Source organism: Dasypus novemcinctus, chromosome 26 (assembly GCF_030445035.2).
Source record: "Dasypus novemcinctus isolate mDasNov1 chromosome 26, mDasNov1.1.hap2, whole genome shotgun sequence".
NCBI lineage: Eukaryota > Metazoa > Chordata > Mammalia > Cingulata > Dasypodidae > Dasypus > Dasypus novemcinctus.
In genome coordinates, this window is record NC_080698.1 from 43,634,892 (window position 1) to 43,651,051 (window position 16,160).

Consider the following 16,160-nt stretch of genomic DNA (forward strand, 5'->3'; position numbering starts at 1 on the left):
CTGATGCTGGTCTCACATCAGTCTCACAATGGTTTTATGTAATTCATGTAGTATCAGAATGTAGTTTATTAAAATAACTCTTGACATAAATGGACTACTTAAAATAGCCTTTGATATACACACATACAATTGACATGCACACATCCTACGTTCACATGACATGAACTCAAAGTAAAGAAATAAGTGCAGTTCTTATAGGTTTTCTTGTAGTAGTGTTCGAATGAACCTGAAACCTCACCACATGTTTCCACTTAGAATCTCTGATAGATTTAAAGTTCCATAAACAAAATTTTTAAAATCTTCAGTTTTCTCTTAAGAAAAATTATTTTTCATGTTTATGGCAATAAAAAAACCAATGTTTTAAAATCAGGAAAGGTGGCGGACTTGGCCCAGTGGTTAGGGCGTCTGTCTACCACATGGGAGGTCCGCGGTTCAAACCCCGGGCCTCCTTGACCAGTGTGGAGCTGGCCCTCGCGCAGTGCTGATGCGCGCAAGGAGTTCCCTGCCACGCAGAGGTGTCCCCTGCGTAGGGGAGCCCCACACTCAAGGAGTGTGCCCCATAAGGAGAGCCGCCCAGCGCGAAAGAAAGTGTAGCCTGCTCAAGAATGGCTCTGCACACACGGAGAGCTGACAAAGCAAGATGACGCAACTAAAAGAAATACAGATTCCCGGGCCGCTGACAATAGAAGTGGACAAAGAAGAAGACACAGTGAATAGACACAGAGAACAGACAACCAGGGCATGGGGGGGGGGTAAGGGGAGAGAAATAAAAAATAAATAAATAAATAAATATTTTAAAAAATAAATAAATAAATAAAATCAGGAAAATGACCCACCTTTTTCCAGCATTTTGTTTCCTGAATGCCCCTTATATGTTTTGCAAAGATTTATTAGACCTTCTCCCTTAGAGATGGCCAATGCTCACTTTTCTTTATGTTATTATGAATATCTTCCTTCATATTTCATATTGGAAACTTCAGGACAACAAAAACTAACCATCAAATCATGTTTGCAGAAAATCAGGGACAAACTAAGTAAGATATAATTTACTATGTGTTCCAAAAATGGAATAAAGCCGTAACAGTGAGGTTAAACTAGGCTATGCAAACCCCATATTTCAGTGTCTTAACACCATAAATGTGTACTTTGGCACACGTGATGTCTTATTTGGGTTTCACTGCTGTAGAAGAGGCTCACTTCGGTTTCCATCTAGTGACTCTCTCTTCTTAATATTTGAGTTTCATTGTCGACATTGTTCTCCACCCTATTCCCCTGGCTCCATCCTCTTGGAGGCGCTTTCCTTCTTGACCACGTTTGAGGTGCACATGGGACATAAGCCTTCCTTGGGGACTATACCATTTCTCATCCTTTGGAAATTGTTGGCAGACCAAGGACCATTTTAAATCATAGGCTTTCTTTTTAAACTCCAGATTCGGGTTTCCTTGGCAACAAATTGAAAATCTTGGTAGGCTTTCTGTATACTACTTCAGTGAATTCTGTGACAGTGACTACACAGAATATTTGGTCTCAGACTTTCATAAATCATTTCTTCACTTTCTCACCTCCATGCTTCTCAATTTAATGAGGTTATTGAGCTATGGAGGGAAATCTGAATCTGAACTATTTTTTCCTAATAGAAATCCTCTTCAGGATAGCTCCCTTCCAAACAGTGGCACAGGAATTCTGCATATACCTCATGACTCAACCATCTCATTACATCCCTCATTGCTATGGCAGAGCCAGATAGAATGGGAGGGCTCCATGTATTAGGGTTTTCTAGGGAAACAGAATCAACAAGAGATATCTGTCAATAGTATGTGATTTAAAAAAAAAATTTCTCTCCGCCCTCCCCCAGATTTCTGCTCTCTGTGTCCATTCGCTGTGTGTTCCTCTGTGACCGCTTCTATCCTTATCAGAGGTACTGGGAATCTGTGTTACTTTTTGTTGCATCATCTTGCTGTGTCAGCTCTCTGTTTGTGCAGCGCCATTCTTGGGCAGGCTGCACTTTCTTTCGCACTGAGCGGCAATCCTTACGGGGTGCACTCCTTGTGCATGGGGCTCCCCTATGTGGGGGATACCCCTGCATGGCATAGCACTCCTTGTGTGCATCAGTACTGAGTATGGGCCAGCTCCACACGGGGTCAAGGAGGCCCAGGGTTTGAACCGCGGACCTCCCATGTGGTTGGCAGATGCCCTATTCATTGGTCCAAGTCCCCTTCCCAAGTATGCGATTTTATAAGCATCTCTCACGCAGCTGTGGGGATGCACAAGTCCAGGTTCTGCAGGCAGTTCTGGGAGATGTTGCCTGTCCAAAGATGAGCTGGGAAATCCTCACTCAATGCCGGGATCACTTCCCCTTTTAAGGCATTCAACTGATTGGATAAAGCATTGCTCATTGCTGATGGCAATCTCCCTGACTGAAGTCATTGTAATCAGCTATCTATGATTTACCACTGCAGTAAAGTCAATGGTGACTAAAGTCCATAAATGCCCTTGTATGACTGTTACCTCAGTGCTTGCTTGACCAAACAACTGGGCACAATTACCTGGCAGAGTTGACACAACAGCCTAACGATCACACTCCATAACTGCTTTAATCTCACATCACTTTCACTCATAGCTGTGAGACTCCCTATCTGCAAGGCAGGTTGGGAAGCATAGTGCTCTAAATGCATAGGAAGGGAATAACTGCATTAAATCCTAGCATCATAAAATGTTATAAAATAAGAAAGGTTTCTTTTGACATGATCTAGGTCTATGATTTTAGTTTAGAGATGAAGAAACCGGATGCTAAAGATTTCTTATGAAATCACATATATTTATGAATAAAGGCCAGGACTAGAAACACATTTTCCTGAATTTCAGTCCAGGATTATACCTACCTGCCTTCTAAAAATATTATTTTTGTAACAACTTCTAAGTCATTAGAACTGAAAGAATAAATTCTATTTGAAGACAGAACTCACAAATGTGTGTGAATGGGTATATGAATATAAGCCATTCTTCATCTATCACTTACTTTCTCATTTATTTATTCAGTATGTGTGACCATGTGCTAAATGGAGGGGATATGTACATCAATACCATCCTCCTTGTCTTTAAGAATGAATTAAAATATTGGAAGAAATGGATTAATAAACAGAAGATATTAATACACTATGAAAAATGCTAGAGTACATTAAGCTGTGCACTGGTTTCTTAGGAGCATAGGAGGAAGAAGGGTCACTCAGAATTTGATGAAGAAAAGGCTTCCTGAACTGGTTTAAGGGAACCACCAAAACTTCATTATTCCAGTTTTTCATAATGGAGTAGATAGATTCGACTCCTGGCTCTGTCATGTACAAGCAACCTGCTCTTGGTATATTCCATCTGTGCCTTATTTTTCTCAGTTGTAAAATGCGGATGATAATACCTGTCTTTCAAGGTTGATGTATGAATTAAATTGATGTACATAATGTACTTAACAAAATGTTTTATTTGCTAGGCACTCAAGAAATGGTAGCAATTATTGTTATTAGTGATTTTACTTAACTAATCATGGGATTCAGAATACTTGAAATGTCACACTCATTCCTCATGATGGATGGACTGTTTCAATGCTAAAATTAAATAAACTACATGGAAAGAATATCATTTCTGTAACCGACAAAGACATCCTCATGCCATGGTCATTTTCATCACCATCATCACCATCATCATCATCATCATCATCATCATCATTATCATCACAGCAGCTGCTGACATTGAGTCATAGCTTCCTTACTAAGATATTGTGCCTTATTTGGTTGACTACATTCAAATTTCACAGGAACTCTGAGTTAGTAGTATCAACACTATCAGGAAATTGAGATTCTGAAAGCTTAAGTAACATGCCCACATTATTTGAAGAAATATTTATTTCCACACATGGTGTGTTAAACACTTTCTAGTACCAAGTGCTTTATATTTGAATGCATGTATGCTTGAATGACTGGCTAAATAAATAAATACAAAGTTTGATATTGAACATGTGAAATAATATCATAAAATACAAAAGAAACCACATATAAGTTTAAGTATGCAACATGCTGATACATGGAAAGACAAGAAACTCCAAAGACCAGAACTACATTTCAAATATTTGAACAGCAATTTAAAATGACACCAGGGCCCAGTAGACCTGGGGAATCTTTTGCTTTTCCACAGATAAGCTGAATGTTTACAATGCCTTTTTTTTAAGCTCAAAAACTATTTGTTATAAAATACATTGTGCTAGACTAGAAGCTTACAATCTAATGAAGGGGAATAAACAAGGATAGCAAAAACTATAACTCCAGACATATTCGGGTAAATAAAGTAATTTAAAAAGAAATATGGATGTGTTATCATAAAGGCTCTAAGGAAGGGAAATGTTTATTTGGCAAGTTGAATCATATGAATAGTGTTGTTCATCCAACTTTTCCTAGCCCATAATGTGTACCCAACTGTGTGCCCTCCCTAGGTAATTGCATTATTATTTAAGTCTTAAAGACAGATAAGTAGTGGTCTCTGCCTACTCCCTGAACTTATTTCCCATCACTTTCCCCTTTCTAATATTTAGCTACACAGGTCATCCTTACTTCTTTCATTTTTATTTTGGATTTTTAAATTTCATTTTTGATATTCTAATAGTTGTGTAGTGGTAACAAATTGTGGTATTAACTTGTATTTTCATTATAATAATGATGTCGAATGTCTTCGGTAAAGCATCTGTTCAAAACTTTTGCCCATTTTTCATTGGGTTATTTGGTTTCTTATTGTTAAGTTTTGAGATTTCTTCAAGTGTTCTGGTACAAGTAATTTCTCCTAGATCTGTGGCTTTTTTTTTTTTTTTTATGTTCTTTGCAAAGTGAGAGACCTACTTCTCTCCTCCCACTTGTAGGTGTGTCTTTTAGTTAATGATTTTTTTTAGTTTTAGAAACATTTCCCCTTTGCCCTTACCTTCATCCTCACCTCCAAAAAAACCTATACACTTACCCCCACAACCTCTACTCTGCTTTCTTTCTCTGCTATTTTGCTACTGATAGTCATCTCTTATAAGTGATATATAATTTTTGTCCTTATGTGCTTTGTTTATTTCACTAAGCATATATTTTCAAAGTTCTTTCATGTCACTTCATTTCTCATGACTTCATTTATTCTTATGGCCAAATAATATTCCATTGAGTGACTGTACCATATTTTATTTATTTATTCATTAATTTGTCCTTGGACACTTGGGTTGTTAATGCTCCTATAAACATTGGTATACAAGTATCTGTTCGTGGCCCTGTTTTTGTTGTCTTTGTCTATATAACTAGAAGTGGGGTTGCTAAGTCAAATGGTAATTCTATAATATTTTGAGGAACTGCCATATTGGTTTCCACAGTGGTTGCACCATTTTACATTCCCACCAAAAATGCACTGGAGTTCCAATTTCTCTATATCTTCCCCAATACTATTTTTCCTCTTTTTTGCAAATAATAGCCATCATTCCCAACAGAAATTGTGTACAAATTAAGCTTTAACTCCCCATTCCTTAACCCTCCCTAGTCCCTGGTATCCTAGTTTCTGACTCTGTGGATTTGCTTATTCTAATTATTCTGTATCAGTGAAATCATACAATATTTATCCTTTTATGTCTGGTTTATTTCACTCAACATGGTGTTTCCAAGATTCATCCATGTTGTCACATGCATCAGAAACTCATTCCTTTTCACAGCTTAATAACATTCCATTGCATGGATATATCACATCTTGCTTATCCATTCCTTTGTTGATGGACAATTGGATTGCTTCCACTTTGACAATAGTAAATAATGCAACTATGAGCATTGTTGTGTATATGTCAAGTCTCTTATTTCAATTATTTTGAGTATATGCCTAGAAGTGCTATTGCTGAGGCATATGGTAATTCTATATTTAACTTTCTGAGGAACTGCCAAACTGTCTTCTACCACGGCTGCACCATTTTACATTCCCACCAACACTGAATGAATGTTTCTGTTTCTCCACATCCTCTCTAACACTTGCTATATATATGATCATGTTCTCTGAAAATAGAGATCTTTTTATTTCTTCCTTTCCAGTTTTGATACCGTTTATTTCTATTTCTTGAGTAATTGTTATGGCAAGGACTTCTAGGACAATTTTGATTAGTACTAGTAAAAGAGGGTATCTTTGTCTCATTCTTAATCTTAAGGGGAAATCTGTATATCTTTCAGCATTGAGTGAGATGTTAGGAGTAATTTTTCACAAATGATCTTTATCATGATGAGCATGTTTCCCTCTATTCCTACTTTCTGAGTGTTTTTATCAAGGGAGTATGCTGCATTTTGTTAAGTGCCTTTTCAACATCTATTGAAATTATTGTGGTTTTGTTTCTTTATTCTCTTTATGTAGTGTATTATATTGATTGATTTTAATATGTTAAACCCCCTTGCATTCCTGGGATTAATTCCACTTGGTCCTGGTATATAATTATTTAATATATCATTTTCTTCAATTGCTAATATTTTGTTAATCATGTCTTACATTTATATTCATATGGGAAATTGGTCTGTAATTTTCTTCTCTTGTGATGTCTTTGCCAGGCTTTGATATTAACAAAATACCAATAATGTTGGCCTCATATAATTAATTAAGAAGTGTCTCCTCCTCTTGAATTCTTTGGAACAGGTGAGAAGGACTGATACTAAATATTTAAATGTTTGGTAGTATTCACTGTGAAGCCATTTTTGCTGGAACATTTATTGATTATTAACTCAATCTCTGTATTTGTCATACAAGTTTGTTGACATTTTCTATTTCTTATTGAGTAAATTTGAGCAACTGATGTAATTATAGGAATTTCTTCTAGATTTCCTAGTTTGTTGGTATTTTTGTCTGATAGGATGTCATAATGCAATTTACCAGAAATTGGTTGGCTTTTACAGTAGAGATTTATTATCTTAAAGCTTACAGTTCTAAGGCCATGAAAATGCCCAAATCTAGGTATCATTAGGTGATATTTTCAACCCCTAAACCAGCTGCCAGGGATCCTGGACTCGTCTGTCATGTGACAAGACAAAGACAGTGTCTATTGGTCTCTCCCTTCTCTTCAGGATTTCATTGTTTCACCTTCTTGGCTTCTTCAGTCTTTCTCCCTTTCTTCATCTGAATTTCGTTACCTTACAAAGAACTCCAGTAAAAGGATTAAGACCCACCTGGGTCATGCTTTACTGAAATAATATAGTCAAATGGTCCCACCAGCAATAGGTTTAACCCAGAGGAATGGATTTGTTTTAAGAACATGATTTTCTGCAGTCCTTCTAGCTTCAAGCCATCACAGATGGCATATCATTGTTCATGATATTGTAGTATTATCATTTTTATTTTTGTGAGATTAGTAGTGAAATCACCATTTTTTTCTTCTGATTTTAGTTATTTTAATCTTTTCTCTTTTTTTCTTTCTCAGGATTGTTAAAAGTTTATTAATTTTATTGAAATTTTCAAAAAATCACCTTTTTCTTTTTTTTTTTTCATGCTATTGATTTTCTGCTCCCTATTTCACCAATCAAGTGTGCACTTGAAAAAAATGTGAATTCTGCCATCGGGTTAAGTGTTCTATATATGTCAGTTAAAACTAGTTGGTTTAAATGTTGTTCAGATCCTCCAGTTCCTTACTGAGCTTCTATTTAGATGTGCTATCTGCTATTGAAAGTTGTACATTGAAATTTCCAACTATTATTGTAGAAATATTCATTGCCCCCTTTAATTCTGTCAATGTTTCACATACTTTGGTCCTCTGCTGTTATTGCATACATATTTATCATAGTTAAATCTTCTTGATGAATTTACCCCATTATTGATACATAATGTCCTTCTTTGCCTCTTGTAACAGTTTTTTATTTAAAGTCTATTTTGTCTGATATTAATATAGCCACCTCCACTTTCTTTGGTTACTATTTACATGAAATAATTTTTTCACCTTTTTACTTTCCACCTATTTGTACCTATGGATTTAAGATGGGTATCTTATAAAAAGCATATGGTTGGAAAGTGGACTTTGCCCAGTGGATAGGGCGTTTGTCTACAACATGGGAGGTCTGCGGTTCAAACCCTGGGCCTCCTTGACCCGTGTGAAGCTGGCCCACGCATGGTGCTAATGCGTGCAAGGAGTGCTGTGCTACGCAGGGATGTCCCCCGCATAGGGGAGCCCCCCGCACAGGGGGTGCACCCCGTAAGGAGAGCTACCCAGCACGAAAGAGAGTACAGCCTAACCAGGAATGGTGCCACACACATGGAGAGTTGACAAAGCAAGATGACTCAACAAAAAGAAACACAGATTCCTATGCTGCTGATAACAACAGAAGCAGACAGAAAGAAGAACATGCAGCAAATAGACACAGAGAACAGACAACTGGGGTGGAGGGGGGAAGGGGAGAGAAATAAATAAAATAAATCTTAGAAAAAAAGCATATGACTGCATCATATTTCTATATCCATTCTGCCAATCTCTGCCTTTTTATTGGAAAGTTTAATCTGTTTACATTTAAGAAAATGGCCAATAAGTCAAAATTTACTTCTGCTATTCTGTTACTTGGTCTTTGTAAGTATTACAAATTTTTTGTCCTTCCTTTCCTCCATTACTCTGTTTCATTTTTGCTTAGATGTTCTTTTATAATGAGTCATTTAAACATTTATCCTTCCCTTATGTGTAAAATTTTTAGATATTTTCTTTATCATTGCCATGAGAATTACATATAGCATACTAAATCTATTACAACTTAGTTTGTGTTGATTCAAACTTGATTTCAATAGTCTACACATATATAATACCTATATCTCTCCATCCCTGTTGTTCTTGTCACAAGTTACATATTATGCACTGTATGCCCAGTAACAAAGATTTATACTGGTTTTTTTTGTGCATTTAATTTTAAGTCTTATAAGAAGTAAAATATATTAGAAATGAAAAATGAATTAATATTGGCCTTTATATTTACCCATGATTTTATGTACACTGGAGATCTTTATTTCTTCATCTAGCATCAAGATAGTGCTTAGTATACTTTACTTTCAAAATGGAGGACTCCCTTTATCATTTCCTGTACGACAGGCTAGTTATAATAATGAATGCCCTCAGTTTTGTTTGTCCATTCTTCATTTTGGACAGTACCAAGCTTTCACTCCTTACTGGAGCTTTCTACTTGCTCATTCCACCATATGATGATGCTTTCTTATCCATCTTTCCAATTCCCCATTTTCACTAGTAAATTCTACTCATTCTTTACATTTCAGGTCTAGAGTCACTTCAGTGAAGCTTTCTCTTGCCTCCACTCCAATTCAGGTGTCTTTGTTAATGCTTCATGAATCTATGTTCATTTTGTTTTGTGCATACCTCTCCATTTATAATTATAAAATTGTCATAAATATATGAGTGGGTGAACTCACTCAAAAGAAGGCTCACTTTAGTTTTTAACAAGTCCATACCAGTCTAAAACCACAACTATATCTCTTATCTAATACATATCTATATATTCACAGTTTGGGGCTGAGCCAGGGGCAGAAGTTCTCTCCCACTTGCAACTAACCTTTTGTACATATTGATAACATTATTTGGGTCATTATCTCTTATTTATGGGGAGAGATGTGGATAGGATTTTTCCCCTGGTAGACATAGTAGGTACTTTAAAAAATATCTATTGAATGTATAAATTCATTCCACTAACTGCAGACTGTGCTTCCTCACACCTAAGAGATTGAAATGCTGGAGTACTCTTTGAGCAAGTTAATTGTAGCCCTCTATACCAAGCAGGGAGAACTAGACATAATTTCCAATCTCTTGAAGCCTGATGGACTAGATCACACCATGTCTTCATACATCAAAGCCCTACCAAATTCAGCTTCCAGTTTGAAGGCATTGGACTAATATCCCTCTAAAATATTTAGGGAGGATGAGAAAATACAATACCTAAGAATGGCATGAAAATCTAAGATGGTTTGTCAACATATGGTGCCCATGTGGGACCAGTGTCTACCAATTAGAGTAAAGGTACAATCATCTCCTCTCACATGGCTCAGAAATCATGTTTTAGTTTTGTTTTTGGCAAATCAAATATAATTCATACACTATCATTGGTGTGATGTCTGTGGCTTTCTGACTAGCCCCCAAAATAATTGTGTTGTGTTTCTAAAGAGCCATTAATCCAGATGTAACTTAGTAAATAGCAGAAGAGAAGCAGAGAAATCTGGGAATAAGTTAACCTGATCTTAAGCAACTGATTACATTCACAGTTTTGAAATGTGCCACATTCAACTGCCATTAAATTAATGAAGAAGTATTCAATCTGTATATTGTACTTGATGCTTTCAGTTATAGAAGGAAAAAAAGCACCAATAAATCTATCAAGTACATGGTTTCTACATCAATCCCTATATCTCCTAATGTAGTGATTTCAACTCTGTGGCCAATAGCCTTGGCCTTTTTGAAGGTGAACTGGAATTACCCAGCTCCATAGCAGAACTGTTTCTCCAAAAATATTTCCCTCAATAGAAGTGTAGCTATAAGAATCACAGTAGGGTTTGGTAATGTTAATTTGTTTGTAGTACATTTTTTACTTTTTAAAACAACAGTTTGCTAAATTTTTAAATTACTTAAATGATAGATATAGTATATTCAGTGAAGATATTAAAAGGGAAATTAGAGTTTAAGTTAAAAGTATATTGGCCATTTTTCTTAATAATTCCTTAAATACAGTATATTAATTTAAAAGCTTTGTTGCACCATATTCTCTTTAATTGAATTTTTCACATTACAATTCTTGTGAATACCTAACAAATATTGAATGATGCCCCACAAAAAGATATGTTCACAACCTAATTCCAGGAACTGCAAATGTGACCTTATTTGGAAAAGGGGTCTGTGTAGATTCAATCAAGTTAAGGATCTTGAGATGAGATCATCTTGGATTATCTGGATGGGCACTAAATCCAATAAGAGCAGAAGGAGATTTGAGACAGGCAGAAGAGAATAAGACATGGACACAGAGGAGAAAGTCATGTAAAGATAGAGGCAGAGATTGAAGTGATGCAGCTGCAAGGAAACCTGCAGCCACCAGAAGCTGGAAAAAATAAGGAAGGACTCTCTGCTAGAGACTTCAGAGGGAATGTGGCCCTGCTGATACCTTGATTTTGGAATTCAAAGAATAAATTTGTTTTATTTAAACCATCAGTCTGTGTTAATTTGTTCTAGCAGTCCTAGCAAACTAATGCAGTATCTATGCTGTAAACTCTCCCAGGTTATCATTTCATATTTTTTTATTATAGGCTATTATATTTACATATAATATTAAATATATTTATAATTTGAAATGATTATGTAGTTACAATAGATAATAGTTTAAAATGTACATCCTTAAAAATATTTATAGAATGTTTGCTATGTACCAGGCCTTTGCTAGCTGCTGAGTAGCCAATCATAGGAAAAACAGCCTTCATCCCTACTCTTACTCAGCTTACATGTAGCTTTTCACATATACTTTTGAGTCACTAGCAAAGTATTGCCTTGCAGTTAAGTAAGTCTGTTAACCTGGCACTTTCTGAATGGATCTCTTGTCAGATTATTAGATTTTTTCTACAAAACCTAGAAGTAGGATTAAGAGTCATAAGGATGCAGACAAGACATTGATGCATATAGTCAATTGAAAGGTGAGTGACATTCTGGTTTGTCCACACTCTATTGCACGGACATTGATTTTTAAGGACTAGTTCTATTCCTGTCCTAATACTTTCTCTTTTTCTTTCCTCAAAAACCATAGTTCTAAAAATAATAGCCCCTCCCCCAAATTAAATAAATAATAGGGCAGAAAGGAAAAGTTATCAAATAACACATGCTATACAATGAAAGATTTGGACCCAATAATTAAGACACCAGCCTGAGAAGAAGAGAATAGAAACAAATTACAGAAAACATATATCCATAACCCATTATTATTTGGATTAACTTCAGTGTTCTAAGCCAACTACTCCCCCCCTTTTTTCTCTTCATTTAAAATGCAGAAACAGCTCATTGAAGTAAAATGACTTCCTCAGGTCACAAGGGAATTTCTTTGCCTTTTGAGTTGTGGCATCTTATGCATAATTGGACAGGTCTTTGAGGTTGTCACAGTAGAATTGAAAATTATGACTGGATTTTAAAAATTCACTTTAATTCTTAAGTTACAAATAGAATTTGTAGAATATTACAGAAATTACTTACCTTTGTCAGTGAGCTGATCTCTGATGTTTTCTATCAAATACATACATCTTTTACCTTCTTTCCAACCCTATTTGACAATACAGACTTTCTACAAAGGTTCATCTGATCATTGCACTTTCATTTCACTGGTCTCCCTGCCTTTAGTCTTACTCCTATCTGGTTCATTTTCCTTAAGACTTCCAGATATATTTCCTAATTTCTCATGATCTCCTGGACAAAATATAAAGTTGTCTTCCAAGACCCTCTAAGACATGACCTGCTTTCCTTTCCTTTCTTTTTCCTTCTCTCTCTTTCTCCCTCATCGCCTCCATCCTTCTATCCATTTATCCTTTCTTTCTTCCTTTTTTTAAATCAAATATTTATCATTTCTGCAATAAATCATGAACTGTATAAACGTTGGGTATATAGTGATCAAAAACAAAACAAAGCAAAACAGATCAGTTCTCCCTAAATTGATCGATAGAGTCAATCAAATTCCAACAAAACTCCAACTGTTTTTGTTGTTTTGATTTGACTTTTGAGGAACTTGACAACAGGATTCTAAAATATACATGGGAAAACAAATGACAAATTCCAAATCATTCCTGAAGATAACGAATTTGAGGGACTTGTATTTCTTAATTAAATAAATAAGTAAACCTTTAGTAATTAAGGTCATGTGTTTTCTGACAGGGATGGAGTGTAGGATACTAGAACAGAATGAAAGCCTGGACAAGGACCCCCACAAATGTGAGAACTCAATTTATACTATAATTAAAATGTTGTCAACTCATTGTCAAAAGTATGTCTTTTTCAGTAAATGGCACTGAGACAAATAGTTATCGGTATAGAAACAAAAGAAATTGGATCCCTTCCTCACACTATGTAAGAAAAATTTATTATATTCAGATGAAAGAAAACTATAAAACTTTAAGAATATCTTGGAGAATATCTTTATTATCTCAAGGAATGAGGAGTTTCTTCATTAATCTTTTAGTGCTGTAAGTCATGAAAAGAAAAATCAATATGTATTTACATTAATGCTATGTACTTCAGTGTATCAAAAGATTTTCAAAATAAAAGACTAGCCAAAATCAGGAGATAAAGTCTTTAACATATATAACAACAACAAAAAATCAGAATCTAATATAAAAGCAAAAGAAATCTCTGAGAAAAAGGAATAGCCCAATAGAGAAATTAGTAAAGGCTTAAACAGGCATTTCAGAGAAGAGGATCACCAAAATGTAATTGAAAGCCTAATGCTTGAATATGTAAATGGAAAGAATAGACATATCTCTCATGCATAAAAATTCCAAATAGATTATATAGATACTCTGCCCCCAAGAGGTAGAGAAAACTTCCCCCTACTTAAACGTGCATAGTGACTTCTTTCTAAAAAGTAGTGTGTAAATTGATAGAAAGAGTAAACTTACAACAAAGTTTTAATGGCAACAAGGTTAAAATGAATGCTGAGGCTTGTTGATGCTATGTACCCTTGATATGATGCCATGAAAATGTCACTTTCTACTTATATGGACTTCCTTCCAAGAACACATAATTGCTATGTTATCATAAGAAAATCACAGAAAAATCTCACTTGCAGGAAAATCTACAAAATTCCTGAGCCACATTCTTCAAAACTGTCAAGTTCACCATAAACAAACAGTCCGAGAAACTGCCACAGACAAGAAGAGCCTTAAGGAGACCTGATGACTAAATGTATTGTGGTATCCTGGATGGAATTCTGAAGCAGAAAAAGAAAGTCTGAATAAAGTATGGGTATTGTTAATAAAATAGTCACTGTATTGGTACATTAGATGTAACAAATGTATCATACTAATGTTGGCTGCTGCTAATCAGCGAAACCTGGTGTGGGGTATATGAGGACACTCTGTAATTTGCAACTTTTCTGTAAATCTAAAACTGTTCTAAAATAAAAATATTTTAAAGAAATTTATTTCAACATCAGTTTTGCAATGATGTTTGTACAGGAGTGTGCATATATCGTTGGTGGGAGCATATATTATTGCAAACAATTTAGCATTATGTAGTAAAGCTGAAGCTGAGCAAATCTCATGACCTGGTGTTTTAGTTTCCTAGGCTGCTCAAACAAATACTTAACTATATTTAGTTTCCTGAGGAACCTCCAGATCATCTTCCACAGAAGTTGCACCATTTTATACTCCCACCAACAGTGAAGGAATGTCCCTATTTCTCCACATACTCTCTAGCGAGTTCAATTTTCTTTTTTTTTTCAAGATTTATTTTTCATTTATTTCTCTCCCCTTTCCCCCCCAACCTCCCTGTTGTCCGCTCTCTGTGTCCATTTGCTGTGTGTTCTTTGTCCGCTTCTGTTGTTGTCAGCGGCATGGGAATCTGTGTTTCTTTTTGTTGAGTCATCTTCTGTGTCAGCTCTCTGTGTTTGCAGCGCCATTCCTGGGTAGGCTGAACTTTCTTTTGCGCTGGGCGGCTCTCTTTATGGGGCGTGCTTCTTGCGCGTGGGGCCCCTCTACGTGGGGACACCCCCGCGTGGCACGGTATTCCCTGCACACATCAGCACTGAGTGTGGGCCAGCTCCACACGGGTCAAGGAGGTCCGGGGTTTGAACCGAGGACCTCCCATGTGGTAGACGGACACCCTATCCACTGGGCCAAGTCCGCTTCCCCCAGTTTTCTTTTAATAATGCCCATACTGTATGGTGTAAGATGATATTTCACTGTAGTTTCTATCTGTATTTTCCTAAAAGCTGGTCATGTTGAATATCTTTTCCTATGTTTTTGGCCATTTATATTTCAACTTTGGAAAAATATCTATTCTTTTGCTCATTTTTTAATTGGATTGCTTGTCATTTTGTCATTAAGTTGTCTGATTGATTGATTTCTTTATATAACATGGAGATACATCCCTTATCAGGTATGGTTTATGAAGATCTTCTCCCCATTGAGTAGGCTGCATTTTTACTTCCATGACCAAGTCTTTTGAAGAACAAAATTGTTTAATTTTGAGACAGTCCCATTTATCTATTTTTTCTTTTGTTGCTTAAGCTTTGCGTGTAAGGTCAAGAAACCTCCACCAACCACAAGATCTTGAAAATGACTCCCTATATTTTCTTCTGGGAGTTTCATGGCTTTAGTTTTTATATTTAGATCCTTGATCCATTTTTAATTAATTTTTGTATACGGTGTGAGATAAGGGTCCTCTTTCTTTCTTTTAGATATGTCTATCCCATGTCCCCAGCACCATATGTTGAAATAGCTGTTCTGACCCAGTTAAGTGGTTTTGACAGCCTTGTCAAAAATCACTTGAATATAAATGTCAGTCTATTTCCAAGCTCTCGATTTGATTACATTGGTCAAAGTTTATCTTTATGCCAATACCATCTTTTTTTTTTATTTTAATTTTATTTTTTCTTCTTTATTTTCTTCTAAATGTTACATTCAAAAAATATGGGGTCCCCATATACCCCCCCACCCCATTTACCCCACCTTTCCCACCCAATACCATCTTTTTAACCACTGTATCTAGATAATATGCTTTAAAGTGTGGAAGTGAGAGTCCTACAACTTTGTCTTTTTAAAGATGTATTTTATATATATATTGGTAGATAGATAGATAGATAGATAGATAGATAGATAGATAGATAGATAGATAGATAGATAGAGATTTTTTTTTTACTCAGAGTCCTTGCCTTTCCAGATAAATTTAATAATTCTTAAAGGAGCTGTAGCAGTTTGATATGGTTATGAATTCCAAAAATAGATGTTGGATTATGTTTGTAATCTGGTCTGTACCTGGGCATGATTAAGTTATGATTGGGGTTTTGATTGGGCCACATCATTAGGGCATTGAGTCCCCACCCCTTGGTGGGTAGGGACTCTCAGATAAAAGGCATGGCAAAGGACAGAGTTGGGGGTTTGTGATGTTGGAGTTTTGATGTTGGAGT

At 35.8% G+C, this 16,160-nt stretch overlaps 1 long non-coding RNA gene across 1 annotated transcript; it reads left to right on the forward strand.

Moving 5' to 3' along the window:
• The first annotated feature begins 11,603 nt into the window (after nucleotides 1-11,603).
• Nucleotides 11,604-14,013, forward strand: LOC131276184 (uncharacterized). The gene is made up of 3 exons (XR_009183689.1): nucleotides 11,604-11,688; nucleotides 12,911-12,967; nucleotides 13,821-14,013. It is a non-coding gene; the product is annotated as an uncharacterized lncRNA (long non-coding RNA).
• Nucleotides 14,014-16,160: the final 2,147 nt, after the last annotated feature.